Source organism: Vicugna pacos, chromosome 14, assembly GCF_048564905.1.
Source record: "Vicugna pacos chromosome 14, VicPac4, whole genome shotgun sequence".
NCBI classification, from domain to species: Eukaryota; Metazoa; Chordata; class Mammalia; order Artiodactyla; family Camelidae; genus Vicugna; species Vicugna pacos.
This window is the reverse complement of record NC_133000.1, coordinates 32,217,178-32,231,780: the sequence shown is the minus strand read 5'-3', so window position 1 is coordinate 32,231,780 and position 14,603 is coordinate 32,217,178. Positions and strand designations below refer to the sequence as shown.

Sequence of the window (14,603 nt, the reverse complement as noted above, 5' to 3'; positions counted from 1 at the left end):
TTCACTTAGAATGACTATCTCTACGTCCATCCATGTTGCTGCAAATGACATTATTTGTTTTTTCATGGCTCAGTAGTATTCCATTGTATAAATATACTACTACTTCTTTATCCAGTCACCTGTCAATGGACATTTGGGTTGTTGCCATGACCTGGCTATTATAAATACTGCTTCTGTGAGCATTGAGGTGCATGTGACTTTTTGAATTAGAGTTTTCTTCTGACATATGCCCGGGAGTGGGAAGGCTGGATCATGAGTTAAGTCCATTTTCAGTTTTTAAAGGAACCTCCACACTGACTTCTCTAGTGACAATGCAGCCCATCTTGTGAAAGCAGAGCCATGCTCAGAAAGTAACGGGTATTTCTAAAGGCCAGACATGATGCGCAGTGAGTGTGGCCTGTTCAAGAATCAGAGGGCAGTCTGCCAGGGCTGGAGGAGAGTGACAAGGGAAGTGTGGTACAGGTAGGAGTCAGACCATGTGGGGACATGGCAGGCTGGGATAAGGAGCCTGGACTTCCAGTAATCCCTTGGTAACCATGGGGCACTGGTTCCAGGACTCACCCTGAAGTCAACATCCATGGATGCTGACGCCTCTTGTATAAAATGACATAGGACTTGCATGGGACTCATGTACATCCTCCCATCTACTTTTATATATATATACAAACTTTTTTTATTGAGTTATAGTCATTTTGCAAAGTTGTATCAAATTCCAGCATACAGCACAAGTTTTCAGTTATACATGAATATACACATATATTTGTTGTCACTTTCTCTTTCACTGTGTCCTCCTGTGTACTTTAAATTATCTCTAGATTACTCATGGTATCTAATACAACATGAATGCTATGTAAGTAGTTGCCAGTGTATGGCAAATTCAAGTGTTGCTTTTTGAAACTTTCTGTTTTTTCAACAATATTTTCAATCCACCGTTAGTTGAATCTGCTGGATAGGGAGCCCCTAGATACGGAGAAGCCCCAAGCTCCTCCTTCCCACATCCTATATTTTCACTGCAAGCACTGAAGGGTTCCAAACATAGAAGAGACCCATCTACCTGCTGGAAACCCTGAGGAATTCCGTCAGCGTATGTAGCGCAGGAGAGAAGGCTTAGGGCCAACTAGTGGGAAAGGAGGGCCTGCCTGGAGAGGATGGAGGAAGGACAGTAGTGGAAGCCATCACGTACACTTACTGGAACTAGCTGATAGCAGTGAGGAACGCCAAGGAACTGGGTACACGTCACGTGTGGGGCGATCCTGGACACCAGGTGCAGGGATCACATAGCTGGGACCCAGTTTGCAAGATCAAAATAACAAGGAGGGAAAGGGGCTGCCTCAGTCCCAGGATCCTGACAACGGCCACAGCGACGTGACCCCAGCTAATGCGGTTCCCCCAGTAAGCCAGAAAAAGGAAACTCTGAGCCAAGATATTGCAGATTCCACCGCAGCCACACGGATAACTAGATCTCTAACCTGACAAAATGTAACCACCAGAAACAGGAATCTTTCCTTTTCTCTTCCTTTGGAACTTTGGACAGGGAGTCACACATCTTTGACGGGAACCACCTATAAACCAATAGAGAGCTCACTTTTTCAGGAATAAGCATGGAGAAAAAGAGTTGGGTGATGGTTTAAAGCAGAAGTCAAAGTTGAAGCCAATCTGAGAAATGGTAAAAACATGCTTCTCAATGAATACGAGTTATGGCAAAAAGAAGGAGGAAGGTTAAGGAAATCTCTATTAATATCCATTCACCATAAAAGACTAGCCAGCCATAAAAAGACAGCACCTTAAATTAATAATTTTTTTTTTTTGGTGATGAAAAACAATGTCTTAATTTAAAACAAGGCTTGGGCCATCAACAACACTCTGAGAGTTGTTGATGAGGAGAACATAAATCTGCATATAGATATGTAAGTGTTCCAAGTCCACCACTCAAAAACAATTAGTCAATCATGTGTCCAGTTGATTGGGAAATCCCAATAAGTAAATAACTCAAAAGTGGGAAAGACATGGGATTAAATAGTGGTAGTGAGCAATGAAATCCAAGATGTATATACCTATATTTTCTTTGTTAATGTAACAAACTTAAAGCAACTGTCTAAAAAGTAGTAACTGGAGCACACAAACACACACACACACAATTTAGAACAACAGAGAGGTAAAATATGCTAAATTTATCATTATTGAGGAACAGGATCTAATAGATTATTTCATTTTTGAGACACTTAAAGGAATACTGGTCCAATTGCATATAAATATATGAACTTAGAGATGATTTATAAAGATTTAGAGAGAATTTTCTTTAAGAGGCAATATAGCTTCCAAATCACTGAAGAGAAAATTAACAATAAAAAATTAATTAATCTAGGTAATATGGAGTAACACTGACCATATTTACCACCCTAAAATAAACAACAAAATGGATAAAATATATGAAGCAATGATTTTTAAGACACGTGGAAACGATCATCCACTAGGACCTTGCCTTGCCACCTCGATACCAAGGCTCCTAGGCCTCCTACTGCCATCACAAAGGATGTCCACCAGGAGGCAACATTTCCTTCCTCTGCTCCTACTGCAGAGCCAGTCCTGAGCAGTCATTTTCCAGGTGTTGGCAGGCAGCTCCCAGAAGTGCTCTCGTGGGCCTTGGTCCCTTTTGGCCACCAGCAAAGGGATCAAGGATGAGCAGTGAGCCTCCTTCCTCATCCAAGACCTAGGAAACTATCTGACTTCTGAGCAGCCCTTCACTCTTGTCTGCTGTCTGGTACTCTCCACTCGGCTTCCCGAGTCCCTGGCACGGGCAGCCTGCACGCTGGCCACAGCTCATCAGAATCTGTTCCCCCACCAAGAGGCCACGCATGATCGTGAGCAGGGCTCCAGGCCTCTGGAGCAGCGCGGCTTGGACTGGGTCCTGGCCCTGGGCGCGCGAGCTCCATGCCCTTGGTTGAGTCAGTTAACATCTCTAAGCTACAGTTTCCTCATCAGTAAAATGAGGACATAATCAATATGGAAAAAAAAACAGAATCTGAGGGGGACTAAATTTCTGGTGATTGAAGATAATTTTAATTTTGATTTATACAGCAAAGGACATCATACAATTTTTACTACATCGTATTTCTAAAGGACAGCTTCTACTATTAAAAGTAATGCATGTACATACACACAAACACACGTGCAGACACACTTGCTCTGGTCCACATACATCCCCACGGGCACACACACATGGAGTCATGTACCACCCACACACCCATAACATACACACAACCACACACGTCCTCAGGCGCACACACACACATAACATACAGAACCACATACATCCCCAGGTGCACGTGAGCACACACAAACACACAGTCATGTACAACACACGTCCCAAGGTGCGTGCGTGCACACACACACGTCTTACACACTTTGGCGTTATTCTAAATCAATTTACAATTGAGGGTCCAGTGTCCATTGTTTTATCCACTCAGAAGATCCTGACTTTGGAGCGTGAAGCAGGAGCCCTCCTCTCTGGAGATGGTCTTTACCAATTACAGTCTCAGTAGAGCCAACATAACTGCTCTGGACCTTTGGAAGTGCAGGGCCAGAGCATACCTGGGAACTCACATCCTATACATGTAAACATGTTAAGTGCAGTAGGTTCTAAAGTCCTGCCTTTACAAATATACGTTCATTATAAGGGGGAAGGCCAGGTTCAAATTTAGAATTCCAAGACAAAGGGAGTCCAGCAAAGAAAGTGAGCGTGTGGGGAGAGCTGATTCCCAGTCTCTGACCACTAGCCTGATCCTTTTCTTCCCAATGCTGGGTCCATCCCTTGCCACAAGGGGCCTTGGATGTGCACAGGGGAACACTCAAAACTCACATCCGGGATCTGCTCATACCCTCCATACATACAGCTGCCCTTTGGCCTCTCTGTGAGTCCTGGGAATCTGAGCTTCCGGGAGAGCCGGTGCAGGCACTAGGAATGGGTCAGGGGCTGCTGAGACAGGGCATCTGGGGTCCTGGGTTTCTAGAGCACGGGATGGAGCCAATGACCCTGTCCCCTTGGCCCTGCTGACTCCACCCCATGGAGGGCGTGGCCAGAGGAAGTGTCAGGGCCAGAGGGACCCTCTGCAGTGCAGGACCCAGGGCAGCGGGCCCCCTTGCCGGGGTCTAAGAGCAGAAGGCCTAAGGAAAGGTCTGAAGAGGCTGTAAGGTATCTTCATTCCCATTAATTAAACAAAAATAAAAGCATACCACAGGCGTGAGTGGAAAGGGATTTGTTAGAACAAGGGAAGGCACTTGCCAAGGTCTGGCCATAGAGGGCTGGTGGGTTTGTCAGGTTGATGAGGAACCAAGAGGCCGTTAGTCCCCTCTGGGTCTAAACACCTCCTGAATTCCTCTGGGTGACACTGAAATGCAGTGAGACACGGAACTCTCTTAAGTTGTTAAAATCTTCATGGTGAGCCACTCAACTCTCTCCTCATTCTTGGCTGCGAAAGCACGGTAAACACAGGCCAGAAACTCATCAGCCTGTTGGTTGGTTCACTATCCGTCTGGCGCCTCCTCTTGTAGGAGCCTTTATCACATCACCCAGGGCTGACCCGGCTCAGGATTATAGCTGATTTTCCGCAGGTGGCATCACTTGCTAGTGACATGAAGCAGGCACGTTAGCCACCTCCCAAACACTGAGGCTCCTCCTGGGAGGAGCCTGCAGACCCCCAGTCCAGCCTCTGCACCACGATGTTCCTTAGTGTCACTACCGGTTTGCTGCCTTGGCCTCTAGCTTTGACCAGATCCTCGCCAGATTGTCGATAAATATCACCCATATACCACATCTGAGCTTGCGGTCCAGATGTGACCATGGTTCTTATTTTCTTCCCATCGATGGATTGTTTGATCTTTGTGTAATGGTGTTGGCAGCAAGGCCAGTACAGCCCTCTTGAGGCCTCCCCGAGCCGCCTCTGTGTATAACTGTCCTAGCGCCCCAGGGGATCGGGTCTGAAACCTGGCACTCAGACACGAGGATGTCAGCTGGAGAGACAGGAATCCACTCCTGCTGTGGCTCAATGTGGCCATAAAAACGGATCCCACAGGCCCTGACGTCACTTGACTCACTGCAGGGATGCTCCCACACTGCCGCGTTCCCCCAGAGACTGAGGGCTTTCTGCTTGTTCCAGAAGGTCCCACCCCCGAGGGGACACTGGGTCCAGTGGAGCATCCAGCCTGCTTCCCCGCCAGCCCTTAGGGCCTTGGTGGGGCCTGGAACATCAACTAACCTCCCCTTAGAGACCCCTTTGTCCTTTGCAGCCAACAGACCTAGGTCATAAGCACTTTAACTCACCTGAGGGTGTTTTCCTCACTTCAGGGGCAGTGAGGACTGGGCTTCTTCACACTCCAAGTGCCCCCAGTCTGGATGCAGACAGTCTGGCTCTCCCCCAGTCCTGCAGGTCCCGGCCACACCTCCTGCTGGTCACGGAGTCTGTGCTGCATTCTCTTCCAGGACAACAGGTGCACTCTGCCCCCTGACCCGTCCCCACCAGCGGTGGCAGAGGCGGAGGACAGGCTGGTGAGTTTGGGCCTGAGACACTGCCTGGAAATCAGTGCCCCAGAGGCCGCTGGTGACTAGAGGGACCACGGGGAAGAAGGCAGCATGGGATGGGAGGGGGAGGAAGGTTCAGGATAACGAGATGAAAAGGGGAACAGATAGCACCGTGAGGACCTCGACCATGAAAGGGAAGAAGATAGACAGTGACAGCTGGAGCGGTGTTGGCGTTAAAAGCTGAGGGCATTTTCATTTAATTTTATTAATTACCATTACATATAGTGACATATTTTTATTTGATTAAAGATTAGGTGCCATGTCATATAACAGGATATTGTATATTATTTATTAAATAATACATAATAGTAGATATACTAGCATGTTATGTTCTGTTTATTTATTATCAGATAGTATATAATACATATGTAGTTATTTATATACATAATATATAATTCATGCATCTATATAATATATAACACATAACAATGTAGGATTATGATTAATATATTTTATAACAAGATTACATAACAATAATGATGTAATATTATCCATTGTATATCTTGGCTCATGACACATTCTCACCTTATGTGCCTGTCAGAAGTATTTATGTATTAAAATTAATATTATAAGAAACAGTTGTGAACCTATCACCCAGCACCAGAACAGGACTATTGACAGTGACATACTGTGTCCTATCCTGCCCTAGGCCTCTTCTCACAGGAAGTAACCAGCATCCTGAATCCTGGCTTACACTTGCCTTGTGTTACTTTCACACACACAACATTTAAGATCAGTTAAAACAAATGAACTGCAGGTACATGCAACGAAGTGGATGCATCATACACTCTGTTAAATTGAAAAAGTAAGCCCAAGAAGGTAGCCTATAGTGTGCTAAGCTTTTAACTGTGTATAATATATATGTCAACTAAACTCACTAAATTAAGAACAACTACAGCTAGAGTCCAGGTGGGAGAGGGACAGATAAAAGGTGAGGTGAGCAGATTTGCTGCAGGTGAGCGAGTTCCTTTCCAGTAACATGTCATTCTCTCTGAAGCAGGAGGCAAGGCCATCTGCTGGGAGTCAGGGAAGAGACAGAGGGAAGCTTAGAGGTGTGCAGAGAGCATAGAATGTTGACACCACTGTGTGGCAAGTGGGGAAATGTGCTCACTAGAGAAATCCTGGAGGATTGCCTGGCAGTGGCAACATGCTGGGCATTGATTTGTAGTCTTAGAAATCTGTGCTGGGAGAGCCTGCTGCCTGCAGGCTCAGAACAAATAGAGCTGGGTGAACCGAGATGGAAGTCGTCCTGGTGAGGAAATGAAAAGATCAAGGGTCAAGGGAGTTTTGTTTGTCATAAAGAGAGTGCTGACAGTGGATGCAGAGCTGGAAGGTGGGGAAGTGGAAGTAAGAGGAACATGGACAGGTAGGAAAGCAGAGGAATCAGTGCATGATGCCCCAGTGAGGGTGAAGGAGGGCCAAGGAGGCTGGTGGAGAAGCAGCTGGATGGCTAGAGTTGGGCACATAAAGGAGAGAGGCTGGACCTGGGGTGGAGACACGCCCAGGTATGAGCCCGGGGGTAGGGTGAATGGGAGGTGTCTGGCTCAGTCTGACGGAGAAGAAGACCCTACAATGACCATACTGGGTGGTGGAGGGAGAATCAACATTGACGTCTTGATGGTAGGTGGTGAGGCAATACAGAGTTGGTGGTCCAGCTGCTCCTGACTGAGGCAGATGAGCAGGGAGGCCAGGGTGGCAGGCACTGCTAGGAATGGACTGGGTTTTCCAGGTGTTCCCAAGAGAGGAGGAGAAATCACCTCATGGGGGAAAGTGAGCATAAGAGGGTCAACCCAGGCTCCTGATCAAACGGAGGGTGTGAGGGGGCAAATCGTCAACTCCATAGATGGTGGCCCAGGAAGCAGGGACCATGGGTGAAGTGAGGGGACACTCAGAGAAGAGAGGGAGAAGAGTCTTCTGGGTGTAGGGGGAAGAGAGGCCCCAGGACAAAGGAGCACAGGGGCACAGTGATGAGGATGGACTGGCTCTGTTGTGACACTGCAGGAATGGCTGGATCTTTGTCCTGAGGGCTTAGTTTGGGGGGGCTACTGGCCTCATGAGGGCCCCCCTCTCAGCAGCCTGGACAGATGCTCCCGCTCCTGATAGCTCTGTGGCCACCACTGTTCCCGGAGGGGCTCTGCCTCCATCTTCTATCAGACATTCCTGCCCAGTCCCCGACTGCCAGCGAGGGAGCCTGGGCCTCACAGCCGTTTGCCGTGGAGGGACACAGGCTCCTCGGAGAAGCAGGCTGATCTTATTTTTCTCCGTAAGCCACGGCCTAGCAAAGCGCCAGCCTATGGGTGGGCCATTCAGGGGCTCGGATACTTCTTAAATTAACTCAAAGCAGTAGAATAGCAGAGCTGGAGGAAGTGACCACTGAGCTCACAGAGTTCACTGCCCACACCCCCATTCTACAGATGAAGAAACAGAGGCCAAGCAGTGAAGCAGCCTTGGCCAAGGTCACACTGCTCTTTAATGCTGGCCTCTGTTGGGCATACCAAGTGATGAGCTGCACTGAAGGGCCTGAGAGGGGGCTCTGGGGCCAGACAGCTTGGGTTCAAGTCCCACCCCTGCCATTTACTAGCTGTGTGATTAATGACTGTCCTTCCTGTAAAGTGCCACCTCATTGGTTTGTCATGAACACAGAGTTCCTGGAACAGCAGGACAGAATTCTTTAAAGGTTTGCTGTTGCTTTTGTTACTATTATCACCAAGTGAACCCTGAAATGAAGAACAAAGACAGCAAGATTTTTTATTTTAAAAGATTTTAAAATATGATGATGACTGTTTGATTTAATCTATTCAAGTTTGCATTTGACCCTTATTAACAACTACACAATGGATGACTTTTGAGGAAATGTTACTTCATGTCTTTAATTCTCACTAACTACACAGGCTATTCAACAGGAAGCAATTTTTTTCCAGGAAGAGGGACAAAAAGTTAACAATATCTCTGTACCTCTCGGTTCCCAGTGAGTTGGTTGTGATCTGTCAACCCAACTTTGGGGAAATGCCCGCTCCTCCTGGGCTCGCTGCACTGCCACGTAGCCTCCAGGGGGAGATTTACCCCCACACGAATCCAGTATCTTGGTTCATATCTTTGCTTCAGATCCCTCAAGGACTGCCCATGCACCAGGGCCCCATCTGCCCCACCAGTCTCACCTGCTGGCCTCCAGGAAACTATCCTGGGTCTCAACCATCCTCTGTTCCTATGCCCGCCCCACTACTCTTCACTTTGTCCTTCAAGTGTGGGCTCCTGTGGCTCGCCACCAAGCAGGGGTCTCCCAGTCCTCCACCTTGGGGAACTGCATCATCCTGCACAGTGCCTAGTGAACCTGTGTGGAGGCAGGAAGAATACAGAACAACAGGTGCTCAGAGGGGCTGCCTTTCCCACTGCAGGGGCCCTGGAGAGCTTTCTCCCAGCTGGTTATTCACAGGCGCTGAAGCTGTGGAATCTCGATCTTACCAATTTAAAGGGCATCATCACTAATTACAAAAGAAATCATTTTTTCAGTAGCAAAAGGAGAAAAGACTTTGTGCCCCGTGCCCCCATCTTTCTTCCTCCGCCTTCAGAGGTGATTCTCACTCTCTGGGCAAGGGTAGAAAGCAACAAACAGAATATTATTTTTCAATGATTCTTCTTTCCCACTCTGAAGATTGCATCCCAAGACCGATGAAGGCTAGGATGGTTTGGCTTCCCTGTACTGAGTATTCAGAGGCTCAGGAGGGAGGGGGTTAGGGAGATAATTCAGCATTATGGAACCAAACAGAGACATTAAAAGGTTCTACTCTAAACAGAAAGGAAGCAGGATGCTATAGAAATGGGAAAACCATCATTGGAAATGAAATAACGAGTTACAAGACAATAAACATGAAGATGTAAAAAAGAAAAAGTACATCAAAATACAAAAAGGTGGGAAAGGGAGACGGTAGCAAGAAAAGATAGATTTTTTTTCTCTTTCTTTTTCCTTTTTCTCATTATTCTTAGGATGTGTTGGAGCCTACGTGATTATCAGTCTAAAGGAAATAGATATGATAATGGGTTGATATACTTGAAAAATAGGGTAACCACAAATAGAAAGAATATAATAGAGTTGAAAAAAAAAACCCAAAAAAGAAACAAACTCTAAATGGCTTAAAGACTTAAACATTAGACAAGACGCTAAAAAACTCTCAGAAGAAAACATAGGCAAAACATTATTTGACATATATATCAGCAGTGTTTTCCTAGGGCAATCCACCCAAGCAACAGAAAATAAAAGCCAAAATAAACAAATGGGACCTAGTTACACCTATCAGCTATTTCAAAGCAATAGAAACCATAAGCAAAACGAAAAGACAACCTATGGAATGTGAGAAAATATTTGCAAAAGATGAGACTGAACATGGCTTAACTTGTAGACTATAAAAATAGTTCATACAACTTTATAAGAAAAAAAAATAAAGAACCCAATCCAAAAATGGGCAGAACAACTAAACAAGCAATTCTCCAATGAAGATATACAAATGGCCAATAGGCATATGAAAAAAAGGCACAATATCGTTAATTATCTGAGAAATGCAAATCAAAACTACAATAAGCTATCATCTCACACTACTCAGAATGGCCACCATTCAAACATCCACTCACCATAAATGCTGGAGAGGCTTGGAGAAAAGGGAACCCTCCTACATTATTGCTGGGAATGTATTTTGGTGAAGCCAATGTGGAAAACAGTATGGAGATTCCTCAAAAGACTAAAAAAAGACATCATTTGATCCAGCAATCCCACTCCTGGGCATATATCCAGAGGGAACCTTAATTTCAAAATATACCTGCACCCCAATGTTCACAGCAGCATTGTTTTCAATGACCAAGAGATAGAAGCAACCTAAACGCCCACTGACAAATGACTGGATACAGATGTAGTATTTAGATATAAAAGAATATTACTCAGTTGTAACAAAGAAGGAAATAATGCCATTTACAGCAACATGGATGGACTTGGAGATTATCACACTAAAGTGAAATAACTCAGACAGAGAAAGACAAGTAACATAATGATATCACTTATATGTGGAATTTTTAAAAAAGATACAAATAAACTTATTTACAAAACAAAAACAGACTCACAGACTTAGAAAACAAACTTAGGAGTTTGGGATTAACAATTACAAACTACTATATGTAAAACAGACAAACAGCAAGGATTCACTGTAGAACACAGGGGAAAATGTTCAGTATCTTGCAACCTATAATGGAAAAGAACCTGAAAAAGAATAGACTATGTATATGTACAACTGAATCACTATGCTGTATACCTGAAACTAACAAAACAGCTGTATATCTGAAACTAACTAAACATTGTAAATCAACCACATTTCAATTTAGAAAAAAAGATAAGCTCTAAATAGCTGTATTCAAAGAAAATCTTCAACTCTTACCTCCTACAAAAAGTAAAATGGGAAGCTTGAGCAGGACCAAATTATACTGAATGAGAGGTTACATACCTTCTCCAGCACGTGGCCCATGGTACACATACATCGTGTTTTCCTTCAGGTAAGAATGGCCCTTACTGCCCAGGGAGTGAGTCCTGCTGGGACAAGGCCTCTGTGGCAGTGGCCTCCTTGTCACCGCTCCATCTCACCAGAAGGCCAGGGTTTTCAGAGGGGAGGGAACACAGAGCTCTTACACTTCAGATATATTTCCTGAGAAAAACTGTGGAAAGACCAAATTCACCTGCAGTGCAGGAAACATGAGCACGGCCCCTAAGCAGACTGACAAGCCCGAAGCAAGACGGCCCGATGTTCACATCGGAACCAGAACAAAAACCGTCTGGCCCCAGTTAAACGATCACCATCTCACCTGCAATGAACTGTTCATACTCAGTGTCAGGGATGTTTCTGTTGAGACTTGAGAGATCAAAAAAGTCAGGCCAGGGAATCCGGACCTGGTGGATGTCCAGGCTCTGCCAATGGTAGAGGTGGCCCCAAGGGGGTATCACCAGCACCGACTCCTCCATTTTCAGCAGGGTCTTCAGGAGGAAGGCGATGTGGATACAGACGCCCCTACGGAGGCTGAAGCCCTCCGGAGGGTTGACATAACACAGAAGGTACCTGGCAGGGAGCAAAGGAGAGCGGGTCTTCAGGGCCAGGTCTCTGCACAGGAATCCCGGCTTAGATAGAACAGATACAATGGGAATCTCTGCACAGCACATGGCCTAGACTCAAGACACGTTCAGCAGCTTCTGGTTTGTATAGTGGAGGCACTGCCCACTGATCTCTGTGTGGCCAATTATTTCGAGTCCGGGAGCACATGCAGAAGACATCTTGGCATCTGTCTATCAATGCTAAGCACCTGACTAGTACCTGAGCACCCGTTCTCCAGGGGCTCTCAAACTTCTTGGCCTAAAGACCCCTGTACACTCTTAATTACTGAGGACTTCAAAAGGCTGCTGTTTATGTAGGTTAAATCTATCAATAGTTCCTGTGTTAGAAGTTAAATAAGAACTTTAAAAAATGCTTATGAGTTCACTTAAAAATAATAACAACCTACTACATGATACCATTAATACTCTTAAGCAAAAAATAAGTATATTTTTCTAAACAAAAATCATTAATGAGAGGAATAGCAGTGATTTTAATTTCTGAAAATCTCTTTTGGACTGGTGAGAGCTTAATTCTATCTGCCTCTACATTACCTGTTTTGTGATATCACAGACCAGGTTTTCCCTGGAAAACCCCACAGGAAACTCGGGAGTGCAAGAGTGTGCAAAAGGCAGGTGACTTCCCGGCGTTTCTACGAAAATAGTCTTGCATCTCAGGGGCCTCGGACTCACTTTGATAACTGCTGCCCTACCCTAGGCGAGACTCTCCTACACAAGAGCCAGGCAAGTGTCCTGGCTTCTTTAATGAGTTACCGCAGCAACACCCCTCCCTTCTCTGTGTTAATGTTTCCCACAACCTCCATTACTGCAGATGAGGATGTAATCCTCAACTGAGGCCTCTAATTCCAGAAGACTACCAACCTTGAAAGGGAGGGCCCATCTACCATCTCTACACCCCGCACAGTCTATTTTGAGTCAAGCCCTAGATAACTGCTAATTGACACTGACCCTTGTCTTACTCCTGAGTTTTATCGAAGGAGCCAACATCTGGATGGAACTGAAATTTCCCTGCTGATATACAAGGCTGATAAACCACCCTATTCCAACATCTGATTTTGGGGCTCTTCAAAACCCGGGTAAGGCCCCGCTTCATAAAAGACGGGTCCTCCACCTGCCCTTCCCAGGGGTTCTGGGAGGCCGCGGCCACGCAGGGCTACCCGGACTCGCGGTCCAAGCCCCAGAGCCCGAGGGGGAGGAAAGCCAGAGGCTGTGCCCCAGCCCTGTCCCCCCCGCCCCAACCCGCTCCCCGGCACCACAGCACTCCCCGGCCGCCACACCAACCCGGATCCCACCCCGGTCCATGTCCACTGGCCCCGCCAACGGCGCGGCCGTACGTTTACCGTCTGTGAGACGCCGCCCCAGAAAGGATGTCGGCCGCCGACTGACGCGGCCAGAACTAGTGGCCCGGCCAAGCAAGCCGCCATCCCCAGCAGCAAACACCGCCATGGTCCCGGGCAGCTGCACACTTCCGGAGCCCGCTGCCTGCCCCAGAAGCGCACGCCGGCCCGCGAGGAGCGCGGCGTCTGTATCCATGGCAACGCCGCGGGGCCCTCCCCTAGCGCTTGCGTCTGCGTCCTCCCGAGGCTAGACGTGCGAGGGCAGAACTTTCGGAGCCAATGGGAGCCAGGGCGCGGCCAGGACGGGGGTGGGGGGAGGCTTATGGGGCAGCTGGGCGGGGCCGGGGCGGGCGGGGCCGCGCGGACGTCCTCACCTGCAGGTGGCACCGGCCGGAGGCTGGGGCAGTGCTGCCATCAGTGGGCGGGGCGGCGGGGCGGCGGGGCAGCGGGGCGGGGGCACCCTCACCTGTCTGTGTGCGGGGCTCAGCCTGGGCTCCGGGGCCTCCGCTTGCACCGGAAGTGGACCCAGGCTACCGGTGGGCAAGATAGAGGACTGAGCCCAGGCAGGCACGGCTGGCCAGGTAGGGCACCTGAAGTGCAGATCCGCCAGGCCGACTGCCGGCCTTGAATACGCGCTGCTAGGCAGTTTCCAAGAAGAAGGGATCTGTCCCAAGAGGGGAGGTAGGGCAGGGTGCCAGATGCCTGGTTGGGTGCGGTCTTACAGGAGAGCCACGTTGAGAGGGTGCAGAGCAGCCCCTGTTTTGGCGGGGCTAGGAATTTGGGGTATAGGGTGGGGATGATGTGTGCCATGCCCTGTGGTCTCCCAAAGAACTCGCACCCCCAAGCAAAGGACCCTGCTCCCTCCACCCTTCACTGCATCCCCTGCCTTCCCCAGCACCACCGCCCCTGCCCCCGGAGTGTCCCATGACCTCTCCCCACACCAGGCAGTGTCCCTGTTACAGGTACTTATCTCCTGGTGGTTCCAGCCCAAGGGTGGGGGCTGTATCTGATCAGTTAGGATGCCTGGAGCCTTTGTATGAAACCTCAGACTATAATGCAGGCGTGCACAGAGGCCCCTCAAACAGGATTCCCTGCATTCCCTCCCCACCACGCACCCACAGCGCAGCTGCCACACCAGGCCAAGCCTGCCGGAGGACCGCTGTTCCCTCTCCTCCTGTCCCTGATCAAGAGTGCGCCGCCCACACTGCTGGGTATTTAGTGGGCCTTAGAAGAGCAGCTGGTATTTTCATGGACAAATATTTGCTCTTTTGGGAAGAGTTGAGTGCAAAGGGATGTAGGGTATGCCTTTTCTGTTGTCCTGGAACTGGTGGCTAGGATGCAAACTTAAGTCAAATCAGTTTTTAGAGAGAGCCGCAAAATATCTTACCCAAAGATCACTGTTCCCCAACAAAGGCAACACCACCTGGCGGGTGGGGTCCTGGTCCCTCTTTCTGGAGGTTGGGCTTTGCACCCTCCAGCTGGGACAGAGCCCGAAACAGCTCTGAACACGCTCCAACAGGCTTTCCCAGCACAAACTGCCTTTATT

General features: G+C 47.9%; 1 protein-coding gene and 1 long non-coding RNA gene across 2 annotated transcripts in view; one reads left to right on the top strand and one right to left on the bottom strand.

Moving 5' to 3' along the window:
• LOC140701209 (trafficking protein particle complex subunit 9-like) overlaps window positions 1-14,603 on the top strand; it is a 722,564-nt gene that overhangs the window by 448,581 nt on the left and 259,380 nt on the right. The gene's annotated exons all lie outside the window — the stretch shown is intronic.
• On the bottom strand, window positions 8,643-13,076 carry LOC140701221 (uncharacterized). Its single transcript, XR_012080183.1, has 3 exons — window positions 13,055-13,076; window positions 11,420-11,670; window positions 8,643-8,909 (listed from the first exon to the last, which is right to left on the bottom strand). It is a non-coding gene; the product is annotated as an uncharacterized lncRNA (long non-coding RNA).